The sequence below is a fragment of the Talpa occidentalis genome, unplaced genomic scaffold (assembly GCF_014898055.3).
Source record: "Talpa occidentalis isolate TD23 unplaced genomic scaffold, MPIMG_talOcc4v2.1 talOcc4.11, whole genome shotgun sequence".
Classification (NCBI taxonomy): domain Eukaryota; kingdom Metazoa; phylum Chordata; class Mammalia; order Eulipotyphla; family Talpidae; genus Talpa; species Talpa occidentalis.
This window is the reverse complement of record NW_023601104.1, coordinates 3,280,097-3,293,045: the sequence shown is the minus strand read 5'-3', so window position 1 is coordinate 3,293,045 and position 12,949 is coordinate 3,280,097.

Below are 12,949 nucleotides of genomic sequence, written 5' to 3'. Positions count from 1 at the left end.
GTCTGGCCTGTGGTTCCATACTTCTCAAACCTTGTTTATTCTCCACTACCAGCACATTGGATTGCCAGTTGCCAAATTCATATTACGATACAGCATTTGGCCTGCCCCTTCACATCCCAGTGCAGGGAAGACCAGGCAGGGACCAGCAGGCCACCAAACAGTTTTACAATCGGATGACTATCCAGGAGAACTGTATATGGAATGACTGAAGAATGACTTAAATCTGTTAGCCCAAACTATCAATAAATGCATCCATCCCCCAATTCAATATAATCTCAATCTGACCCCAAATATGCCTGCAGTCACCAAGACCACCTGACATGAGCTGAAAGTGTGACTGCCCTGACCTATAGAAGGTTCTAGAATGATCATTTGAATCCTGAGATTGGGTCTTCAGGGGCTTGCAGCTCCCTCTTTCTTGAAAGTGCCTGGCCACTGTGCTGTGAGGAAGACCCATCAACCTCCTGTGGAACGAGAGGCCATGAGGACGAGGACCGAGGAGCCCAGTGGGCAGCTGTCGCCAGCTGCCAGCCTCGTGTCCGGTGCATCATGGACTCTGCAGCCCAGTTAGGCCACCAGTTGCCAGCAGCCACTCAGGGATCCAGGCAAGCTCAGCAGAGGATTGGGAGAAATGGCAAGTCACTTTTGTCATTAATCACTAAGTTCTGGAGTGGTTGGTCATGGAGCCATGTGTGAATCACGTATATTTATTTGGATTTTTGGAACCCAGTCTGAATGCCTTTCTTTCCATTGGCAACAACTTATTCACAATCTGCTGGACTTTCATCTCTTGGGATCTCTTCCTAACACCTTATTTTGAGTTTTCTCCCTAACACCAGTTTTGTTTCCTATCTTCATCTTGCCTCTTGCCTTGTGTTAGCTAGGTGAGGTTTTATTTATTGCATTTTTCTCATTTGGTCTGGAAGATACAAATTCTATTTCCTTCTTCTGGCTTTTTTATTTAGGAAATAAAGGCATAGAGCTAAACCTGCTTCCTCATTTTTCTTTGGCCACGGGGTGTGCTTTGGATGTAATTAGGTTGAATTTGCCCATCAGAAGCTACTGTTTGTGGCCTACAAAAATATAAAATATAGAGTAAAGCAATCAGAATCACCACAGGATATGAGCCGTATGGGTCTGTCTATATAGGGGAGTGTGAGTGGATGGTTATTGGCTAATGGTCGAGGAATATCACTCACTCATCAGCAGAGGCCTTGTTTTTATCAGGCCTCCATCTGGCACTTATGAGAAGCATTGGTTCCTGGCTATGTGCCAAGTGTCCACATGCCCATTCCTGATACTGTTTTGCCTTGACCCCACTTTAAGCAGGCTTCTCTCCTTCCTACAGGCCCTGAACACTGCTTATCCCTCTCCCCAGCCTGAGAGAGCACAAAAAGTGGGATGTGCCCCACCCCCGTTATCAGCTTTTCCTTGCAATTGACTGACCACCAGCGACCAGATCTCACTGTTACCTCTTTTCATGTTCAGCTTCCAGCCAAAGATTCTGCTGGTCTCGGCTTGTCTCTCCTCTACCCTGCGGGAGAAAACCCTTTTGACCTAAACATACTTGCAGATTTCTGAGGGAAGAGAGTTCTCCCCATTGCAATAGTCTGTCTTTCTAATTAAAGGCTCTCCATACTGAGGCTAGATGTGTTCTTTACCGGCCAGACAGAGGTATTGCTTGCTGGGTGGGGAACAGAGACAACCTAGGAGCCTGGAGGGGAGACTCCTGACAGGCAGGAGGGGGGTCTACTCACCTTCTTTCCTAGAACTTCGTCATGCCGTAGGCTTGGAGGGACTGAGGATGTGTTTTCTGAATGAACAAATGAACAGGTGCTCAACTCAGGATACAGTAAGGAAGCTGGGAGATCTGGTACCTCCTCTCTGTCCTGGAAACAGGTTCTCCCCATTCACAACTGTAACTACCAAGGATTCTTCTGGAAACATCTATCTGCCTTGATGATATGTGCCATTGCAGAGGTCACAGGGAAAGTTTAAGTCACTTTTCTGAGAGAACCACAGCATTGAGAAGCAGATCTCTTAAAGGACTTGCTCCTGCAAGAGTCAGTGATGAGTGACAATGGTGGCGTCCACGTGGTTGGTGCTGACAGTCTCCCTCAGAGCTATTACAAATGGGTAGAAATGCAAAAGTTTTAGCCAATTACTTGCGCTCCCCGCCAGCCTTTTCCTAGCTTTCTCCATGTTGACCTTCTCCAGCTTCTTGCAACCCGGTGTACCTGCATCTCCACTGCGGCCTGGCTGCCCTAGTGGCTGAGGCAGAAGGTTGACCTGCTCGTCTTAGCTGCTTTTAACAGTTGCAGCCACTAAAATCTGTCCACCCTTCCTCTGAAGGTGCAGCTAAGGCTGGTCCCCACCCTTGGTGGCTTTGCCAAGACTCTTTTATGCTCGCCCCACTCCTGCTCCACTCCGAACTATTTCTGGATTGTATGTGGGTCCTCTGACAAACCCCACATCATCGCCACCTTTCTGGTACCTAGACTCTGAGTGGCGTGGAAACCACAGCACTGTCTGACAGAACCTGTGTTCCACTGTGTCAAAAGAAAAAGAAAAATCGGCTTGTCAAAAGCAATTTGAGCACACAGGGATGTCTCCATCACTGAACACCCCCACTGGCCCCCATTGGCTTTTCCCACAGAGAGATTTTGCACACGCACTCCATCATTAAGAGTTGTCATTGTCTGATTTCAATTTTGGTGCATTTTTTTCTTCCTCATAAATCATTTAAATCCATTTTTGCCAGGCCTCCCCTGGTGGCGCAGTGGTTGAGCGCCACACTGTAAAGGCGTCCGCAGCCTCTGCAGCGTGGGTTCGATCCCGGCCAGCTGGTGAGAGTCCCACATGGTGCAGCAGACCTCTCCTGTCTCTCCCGCTGCTCCCCTCAGCAGTGTATTTCGTCAGTCTGCCTGTTCTGTTCCCAGCTCTGTCTCTGGTGAAACCTCTCACCCTCCCGCGCCTCTGGCCTGTACTCTGGTTCTTGTATAAATAAATAAATCTTTAAAAAAAATTAAAAAATCACTCATTTCTGCCTGCTCATTCTGTCTCTGGGCTGTTGTAGTAGAAACGCTGTGACCACAGGACAGTAGGGGACATCCCCCCGCCAACCTGGTGTGCGTATCCTGAGCTCACTGGCCTCCTCCCGCTTTCTCTGAGCTTTCTTCTCCCCAAAAGATACTACTGCTTGGGTGAAGCCAATGGCCACTGAATTCGCCTGGGCATATCACTCAGACCAACTTTCATTCCCTTATTTTTTTTGTCGCTTCACAAAACTAAGTGAAGCTGTAGTTCCTGGGGCCTAACTCTCATTTCCAACCAGATCGGTCCTTCCCAGTCTGCTAGCGCAGCCTCTCATTCCCAGGACCCCGGCTGAATGGAGGAGAGTCGCGCCCACTCCACCCACAGGCAAAGATGCTCCTGATCTGTGCCCTCAGCGTGCCCCCTCTTCCACGAACACAGTTTGGATCTCAGGAGCTGTATTTGCTCATTCTCTCTGCTTTCTTCCCCACGGACAATTGAGGTTATTATGTGAGTGAAATCCTCCCATCACCCACAGTGCCAAGCCCTTTGCACACCTCTCAGTCTAGGCTGGCCTCGAAGCAGTTATGATGACCAGTTATGCTCCCTCTCCATCGGCCAATTGAGAGATGCATCCGTCTAGAGCAGTCACCCTGAAAACCAGCTCTGGTTTGCAGAGGGAACTCATTTTTTAAAAGAATTATTTATTTATGCTTACGAGAACTGGGGTACAGGTCAGAGCTGCGGGGGGTGAGAGGATTCACCATAGACAGAGCGGGGAACAGAACAGGCAGACTGACTGAAATCCACTGCTGAGGAGAGCAGCGGGTGAGACAGGAGAGGTCTGCCTCGCCATGTGGGTAGTTCCCTGGCCTTCGGGGTTGGAAGTCGTGCTGCAGAGGCTGCAGACAGCTTCACAGCGCTGTGCTTAACCCCTTGCGCCACCAGGGAGGCCCGAGAACTTTCTTGTTCTATTATATGAGCCATTCTTCTGCTGTCCTTGCAACATAAAGCATACCTCCTGCGCTGGGCACAGCCCCTGGCTGGGGATGGTGGGGTGTGAGCCGCATATGGAGGCTCAACTCACAAGTCTGGGATGGACAGTATTTCTGCAAACCCAGAGCTTTCAATTCCCCCAAAGATACTACTACTCGGGGGAACTCAGCAGCCCCTGAATTCACTGGGTATCTCACACAAACCAACTCTTGTTCTTGTGGTGTTTCTTTGATTGCTTCACAAAACTAAATGAAGCTACAGTTCCTGGTTCTGAAGATGCCACTAAAATGTCCTGTGGGGAAACCGAAGGGGAACATCTTGCTGGATGCGGCTGTCAACCCTTTACAGTAAGAGCAGATTTCGTGAGCTACTCCAACAAACATACATCCCTCAATGTATCAAGGTATGTGTTGAACATGGCAACAAAGAGGCGTTCCCCCAGCTCTTAGGGATTTTGATCTGAAAGATGGAGTTTCAAATCATTTTTCTGATCTCTATGAATAAATCACAAATGTATGAAACAAAAGATGGTTCGTATCTTGTCCAAATGCAAACTAGCCTTTGCTCATCCTGTTTGTTGAAACAGTTCTCACAGAGAAAAATCTGTGGGACTTCTAGATTTCAGATTCTCACTTTGATTATCAAGCAAACTCTTTATCTATCATTGAGGCTTTATTTCCAGTTAACTAGCTCGGAGTGAAATCGATAGACTGGATGGTAAATGTATGCTTCGCTTTTTCCCAAGGAAGCATTAACAAGTTCCTGAACATGAGCCTGAAGCTGTGCAAAACTAGAGAAGGTATCGCTGTCAGTGGGTCTCCCCCATGCACTCACAACCGCAAGAGACAACTCAGACTGATAGTGCAACAACACTGAGATTTATTAGCACAGGGGAAACTGGGAAAAAGGAATTTCTAAGGCCACAAATGGTCACCTGTCCTACCCAGGTAGTGTCCAGTTGTTTAAACCCAAAGCTGCTCATACAAGATGGCGTTGTCCTTCTGACAAGAGCCTGGAGCTTGTGGCACACCGACAAGTGGTTGACCAGGACCCAAATCTTGGTGGCAGCAGGAGGTAGTCACAAGTGGCACTGCTGAGGTGGCACTCAGCAGCCAGCAGCACCTATCCAAAGGGACAGTGCTGGTCCTCAGGCAACAGCACTAGGAAGTGGTACTGGATGTGCAGGAGGCAGGGGTGGTAGTCACGAAGCACTGCCAGAGGATCAGAAGTGGTGGCCAGCTCTTGGAAGTGGTCAGGCACAGGTCAGCAGTGCCAGTCAGTGCCGATCAGCAGGCAGAGACGTGGAGAATTGAGTAGTGTTGGACGGCTCTTTGAGGCGGCGCCAGAGGATCAGGCACCTGTGTGCAGCTCTTTCAGAGGTTCCAGGCACAAGCCAGTGGTACCTCTCGTAGGCCCTCTGGAAGCAGAGCCGGAGGCAGGAGCAGCAGTCCGGAAGCCAGCCAGCAGTACTCAAGGATTTGAAGCTATGAGTAGAAGGGAAGGCAGGAACAGAAGGTCTTTCCAGGAGAGATGTCTTGGAGGTCTGAGTCTCAGAACTCAGGAGTGAAGGAGGTCTGAGTGTGAATCTGCCTGCTGCCCAGGCGTACATGCCCTGCAGGGTACCTGGGTCTCAAACCTGATTGGCATGTTTTCAAAGTCATGCTGGTTTCAAAACTGAAACCCCATGGGCAATCTGACCCCATACGGTGGTCGGTGGTCAGTGGTCCGGGTCTGTAAAGGGCAGGACTGGACATGGTGCAGGTTTTCTATGATCCAGCAGACCGGGTAAAGGAGGAGTCAGAGTCCTCAGTGGCTTTTGCAGGTCTTTTATTGGGATTTACCCGGTACACAGCAGGCAGGGGTGCTGGGGGGCCGGGAGGCTGGCAGGCCTCCCAGCCCCCAGCAAATCCTCACTCTATCTGGGCTCTCCGGTGATCTCAGCTTCTGCTTCTGCTTCTCTTTTGGCTTCTGCTGGCGTCCCCGTGATGCTGCCCTTAAAAGCCCAGTCTCAGCCCAGGTGAATCCCATCTACCTATGCCCACACCCTACTCCAGGTGCCCGCCATCAGGCATGCATTCAGGACAAGGATCCATCATCTATCCTGATGGCGGGAGGGCAGAAAAGCCTGACATTTTTCCTTACCCTACAGGGTCTCACACTGGGACGCAGCAGAGCGGGGCAAGCTTGGCTGCATCTCTGACCTGGGAACCCCTCTTCCAAGCCCAGATTGTTTTCCAAAGTGCTTGCACCATTTCGTGCTCCCCTCAGCAATGTATGAGTTTCTCTGCCTCCTAATTAGCACTTGATAATTTCAGAGTTTTATAAAATGTTTTCTTTTTCAGCCATTCTGCTATACTGCAGTGGTATTGCATTATCCTAAAATGTCACAGCAGCCCTTGGATGGACGTTCACAGCTGTCTCCAGTGGAACTGGGACAAAAACAAAAACAAGGAAAATTCCTTCTGTGAAACTGGAGAGTGGGACAGGTGTGGGCAGGATCCTGGGAGCATGCTTGATGCTGAGCTTTTTCTGGGGAAAATAGCAGCTTTTGGCCCGGGAGCAGCATGAGGGAGGATCAAACAGGCTCCTCCCCAGAGTCCTGGAAGTTCTCAGAGGAAAGAAGGAGGGGGGGAGGGGCGGGCGCCTGCTGGCTCAGAGGCTGGCAGCCGCTGAAGCTCTGGGAGGCAGCCTGCTGTCAACCTTGGCCCTGCTTCTCCCCAGAACCTGCCTCGCTGCCCACAGCAAGAGCCCAGAGGGGAACATGAACTGAAATAGTGTCTAGACTGTTGGGGTTGCTGCCTCCCGCCACCCCTTTGTGACTGGCGCCCAGGAGTAGGCGCTGCGTTCTTCCTGCAGGCTAGAGGAGAGCCCCCTTAGCCCCCCTCAGGCCCAACGTGTGTCCCTTCGGCCGTGTCCTTACATCCCTCATACCTGCTTATTCCCCTGCCCCCACCTGCCCCCTGCTTCTCCCTGTGCCGGGCACGCCTCTCCCCGCTTCCTAAGCTAGCAGATCTGCACCAGGTGCTGTTCATAAATCCTAGCTCTTCTGTTGCCCTCACAGCCATGTGTTGCACCAGCACCCTCCCCCCACCTCCGCCCCCCCTCCCCGGCACCCTGAGAGAGCAGCCAGTGGGCACCCTGGCCCCGACTCCCTTCAAGCATGTCAGTTCCCACTGGCCCTCCGCAGAGCTTGGGCTTTGGGCTTTGGATCAAATTCCTCCTACGTGTCCTTTATCCTTCTCATTCCTGTTGAAGCCACATCCTAGGCAGCCCATAAGCCCTCTCAATGGAATGAAAGAACTACTAGGGCTGGAGAATCCGATAGATGTGAGTTTGAACCGGTCCCCTATTTCTAATCAAGGGGCATTGAAATGCCTTAACCTGGACCTTAATGCTTTTATGTCTAAAATGGGCAGTGCAAATACCTACCTTCTGTGTGGTTGTAAGGAAGGAGTATTTTTTTTAAAGATTTATTTATGCACACAAGAACTGGGGTACAGGCCAGAGGTGTAGGGGGTGAGAGGATTCACCAGAGACAGGGTGGGGAGCAGAACAGGCAGATCCACTGAAGTACACTGCTGAGGGGAGCAGCGGGCGAGCCAGGAGAGGTCTGCTGTGCCATGTGGGATGCTCCCTGGCCGACCCCGGGGATTGAACTCGTGCTGCAGAGGCTTCGGATTGCTTCATAGTGCGGTGCTTAAACCCCTTGCGCCACCAGGGAGGCCCTGTAAGGAGGGAGTATTATAAAATATCTAACACATAGTAGCTATTTAAAGAAAGGTAGATATGAGTTTTGGAGAGCCTCATGCTCAGATGTGAACACTGGGGCTCCTGGGGGGCGAGCAGAGCAGAAGCAATGGAGCGGTGAGCCACAGGACGCAGTCCTTGACTGGGAGCTGCAGGAGGACATCCCTGAGTGGGGACTGAGCTGAGTGGGAGGGGCACCAGAAAAGACCAGTTGTGGGTCCGGGTTGGTCCAACAAAGGGAGCCTCAAAACTTCTCCAAAGAGAGGGTCTTCTTGGAGTAGAAAGTTCCCAGCTCTGACAGTATCCCGGGAGGGACATTATGGTCACATACTGGGGAGGAGAGTGTGTTCTCTCTACTCGGCCTCCTATTGGGTCCTCAAGTTGAGAAGGCTTTGGGGTTGCCAGGGGCTTCCAACTGCTTGCAAGCAAAAATAAACAGAAGGAAAAAAATAAACAGAAGGAGCCATAGGCGGATGAAGCAACTAATTAAGAAAAGTAGGAGCCGCTGATCCCAGGCGATGCCAGCGCGAGGGGATGGATACAATGCTGGGTCATTTTTAGTGCTTGGCAAAGGCATAATGTTCTTTTGACAACTAGAATAAAGAAAGCAATTAAAAGCCCCAGGAAATTAAAAACTGGACAAAAAAGCCATCACCCAAATAGAAAGGAAGCAAAATGTGGCTTGTCTCTGAACAATTGATGGGCCTAAGGAAATGGAATATGTTTATTTGACCTTGGTGTGTTCTCAGCCATCTCTCTCGAGGTGTCTGGGGATCGGGGAGAAATGTCATTTTTGGATACTCCTGGATGCAGCAGCATGAGGATGTGATATTCTTGATTGATTTCTTGAACTTTTAAAGTCAATCTGTGGGGCCTCCCCGGTGGCGCAGCGGTTGAGCACTGGGTGGCGAAGCTGCCCGCGGCCTCTGCAGCGCCAGTTTGATCCCCGGCTGCTCCCCTGCTCCCGGAGGAGGGTCCCACATGGTGCGCAGACCTCCCCTGCTGCCCACTGCTCCCCTCAGCAGTGTACTTCGGTCCTTCTGCCTGCTCTGCTCCCCACTCTGACTCTGGTGAATTCTCTCACCCTCCCGCGCTTCTGACTGTACCCAGTGCTTGTATAAATAAATAAATAAATAAATAAATAAATAAATAAATAAATAAATAAATAAATAAATCTATAAAGTCAATCTGTGTACAAAATGCAACTGTGCTATTATAAATTCAGCAGAGGAAGAGGTTTGCAGACTTAGGTTGAGAGGCAGAAACTTGGGGAGGTAAGAGAAGGGATGGGAATGATCCAGTTCTCATTTTATGTGGTGGGAACTCGTTAGGCTGTGGTCTCTACAGAGTTGGAGGTAAGATGTATTGTTTAGGGCACACATAAAGCCCATAGAACAACCAAGGTCATTTTAATTAACAAAAACCAGGAGTAGGGGCCTCCCTGGTGGCACAAGGGGTTAAGATGCAACCTATAAAGCTGTCCACAGTCACTGCAGCATGAGTTCGATCCCCGGCCAGGGAGCTACCCACACGGCGAGCAGACCTCTCCTGTCTCCCCGCTGCTCCCCTCAGCAGTGTATTTCAGTCATTCCGCCTGTTCTGTTCCCCACTCTGTCTCTGGTGGATCTTCTCATCCCCCCGTACCTCTGACCTGTACCCCAGTTCTTGTATGCATAAATAAATAAATCTTTAGGGCCTCCCTGGTGTTGCACGGGGTTAAGCACCACACTATGAAGCAAACCGCAGCCTCTGCAGCACAAGTTCGATCCCCGGCCAGTCAGGGAGCAACCCACATGGAGCAGCAGACCTCTCCTGTCTCGCTTGCTCCCCTCAGCAGTGTATTTTGTCACTTTGCCTGTTCTGTTCCCCACTCTGTCTCTGGTGAATCCCTTCATCCTCTGCATCTCTGGCCTGTACCCCAGTTCTTGTATGCATAAATAAATAAATCTTTTTTAAAAATTAAATAAATCTTAGGGGAAAAAAAACAGGAGTAGGGGAGAGAAGAAAGAGTCTCTAAATGACCCAAAACCTTATTTTCAGAGGCGAGTGTATTTGTGTCCAACGGTTGCCATAAGCAAGTACTAAAAACTGCGAGACTTAAACAACAGAAACACATTGCCTCGCAGCTTTGGAGGCCAGAGGGCTGGGAAATAATCTGCTTCTAATCTCCAAGCTTCCGATGACTTGCCAGCAACCTTTGGTGCTTGTGGGCTTGTGAATGCATCGCCCCAATATCTGCCTTCATCTCCATCTCCCCTGTGTCCCTACATTGTGTGCCCCCCAGGTTCCTTTTTATTTTTATTTATTTATTTGTTTATTTATTTTTAAATATTTATTTATGCAAGCACTGGGTACAGTCAGAAGCACGGTAGTGTTGAGAGAATTCACCAGAGCCAGAGCGGGGAACAGAAGAGGACAGGCAGACTGACGAAATACACTGCTGAGGGGAGCAGCGGGCGCAGCAAGAGAGGTCTCCATGCCATGTGGGACCCTCGCTGGTGGCCAGGAATCGATCCAGCGTTTTAGAGTCTGCGGGCAGCTTAGCAGCCCAGCACTCAACTGCTGCGCCACCAGGGGAGGCCCTCAGTTTCCTTTTTAAGGGAATTATACTGGGTTGGCGCTCACCCTAATGACTTCATTTTAACTTCCTTCTTTAAAGACACTATTTCCAAATAAGGTCACCTTCTGAGGTAGTGGGGATTAGGGCTCCAATGCATCCTTTGAGGGACACAATTTAACCCATAAGAGAGTCATTACATGCTGACTATAATTTCTATACCAAGACGAGGTAATCTAGGCATCCATTCAGACATAGGCAGGTCAAAGCATTTAAATCCACACGATGGGGTGCCTGGGCCCAAGCCCCATGCTTTAGAGGGCTCTGCTCTGGCCCTTCTGTAGCCTAGAGTTGCCAAATTTAGTTGATTTTAGATCAGCAATGAATAAGATTTTGTTGTTGTTGTTGTTATTTTAGCATAATATAATAATATATCCCTTGTAATATTTGGGACATACTTACCCTAAAAAGTTATTTGCCATTTGTCTAAAATTCAATTTTTTTTAAGATTTATTTATTTATGCACACAAGAACTGGGGTACAGGGCAGAGGTGTGGGGGGGTGAGAGGATTCACCAGCAACAGAGTGAGGAACAGAACAGGCAGACTGACTGAAATACACTGCTGAGGGGAGCAGCGGGTGAGACAGGAGAGGTCTGCAGCGCCACGCGGGTCACCTCCCTGGCCAGAGATCAAACTCACGCCGCAGCGGCTGTGGATTACTTCATAGTGCTGACACTTAACCCCTTGTCCCACCAGGGAGGCCCTGAAATTCAAATTTGACTAGTGTTCTATATTTCGTCTGGAGCCCTACCCTGGCCTTGCCTCTGCCAGGGGGAAACCTAGAGCCTGCGTGTCCACTTCTGAACCTGGGACCCTGGGATTCTCTGCCCAGATGAAATGGCCTTAATCTGCTTCTGGGACCTCTGTATTTTTACCTTCTGCTCCTCTCCAGTACTGACTACCCCTTCCCAGAAAGGACTATACTTACCCCCCTAGATGTGAGGATTGGGGTGCCTACCTATTAAACCTGGGGTCCTTAGTGGTACAGGACGGAGCCTGAACTGGGAGAAGAAATATGGACAACTTCAGGCTGGGGGCCGGGGCTGCCTGCCTGTCTACTTCTGGCCTGGGACTCCAGGGGTCTAAGAATTCTAAATTCTGAATTTGAACTAGGCCTTCAAGTGATTATGAAGGTACATGCGTCAAGGTAGAAGAATAGAAGATAATACATAGTTTGTAGGATTTGTAACTTTTAAGCACTTAGACATACGGTGTGTGTGCCTCCAACTGTATCTGTGCCCCAGGCCCTGTACATATTATGGGCAGGCCCGATGCGTGTAACCGCAGCAGAACCGAAAACAAACCATCCGAGGTTGTTGCTTCTGGGGAATGGATGGGGGAGGGAAAGAGGGAGAGCAGAAAACCATGGCATTTTGTTATAAGCCAAGCTGTCCATTTGATTTTTTTTATATAAAGATTTATTTATTTATGCATACAAGAACTGGGGTGCAGGCCAGAGGTTCAGGGTGTGAGAGGACCAGAGAGTGTGCGGGGAACAGAACAGGCAGACTGACTGAAATACACTGCTGAGGGGAGCAGTGGGCGAGGCAGGAGAGGTCTGCTGCACCATGTGGGTCACCTCCCTGGCGGGGGATCGAACTCGTGCTGCAGTGGCTGCGGATAGCTTCATAGTGCTGACGCTTAACCCCTGGCGCCACCAGGGAGGTCCCTGTCCATTTGACTTTTCTTTCACCAGGTGCATGCTTTTCTTTGATGAAACATGAAAACTATTCAAGTCCTAACTCTTCCCTCAAATCTTCCTGATCCCTCCTGCTTTCACCTCCCTTCCTGTCCTATTTCAGGACTTCTACAGCCCTTAGTGGCTGTGTGACATTTTGTCCCGCCCAGTTCACTTCCCAAGTTTACTTGGCCGAGGTCAGCATGGCCTGTGAGGCCCACTCCTACCCCCCTTGCCAGGTGCTGCTTCCAGGTGCAATGGGCTGGGGAAAGCCCAGGGGCCTGGCTGCAGCCTCTTTCTGGGGGTTGGTGGAGAGCGTCTCACAGAGACAGCGCTGCAGCCCCACCTGCAGATGCGAAGCAGGTGCCGAGTGGCTTTCTGCTGTCAACCAGACCCTCCACCTTCCTCCTGCTGTCACTGGTGTTCCCCACCCCTGTTTTCCTCATGCCTAGCTCTCTGTCTGCACCCCAGCCCCCCAGCTCTGCCTCTGCCTCCCTCTTTCCCCTTAGTCTTTCTCTTTGCCTTACTCCTTAGTCCTCTGCCTGCTGCTTGGACTCCACTCTCTCGACAGGACAGAGACTGTGGCTACTCTCCCGTCTATACTCCAGACTCTGCCCTCCCCGCTGAGCCTGAATCCACATTTAGACACTGTCTTTTCTAGCTGACCCCTAATAAATGCCCCTGGCCCATCCCTAGGGCCCACTGCCCCTGCAGGTGGACTAGGGTCCTGCTCCTGTAACTTGGGCCCCCACCCAGCACCTCACACCCGCTCTCATTCATAACACACCCAATTCCATCCCTGGCTTTGGGAGTGAGTGGCTGCGGCTGAAAGACGGAGATCTGCTATGTGCCCTGGGTGTGTGGCCAAGGTCCGCA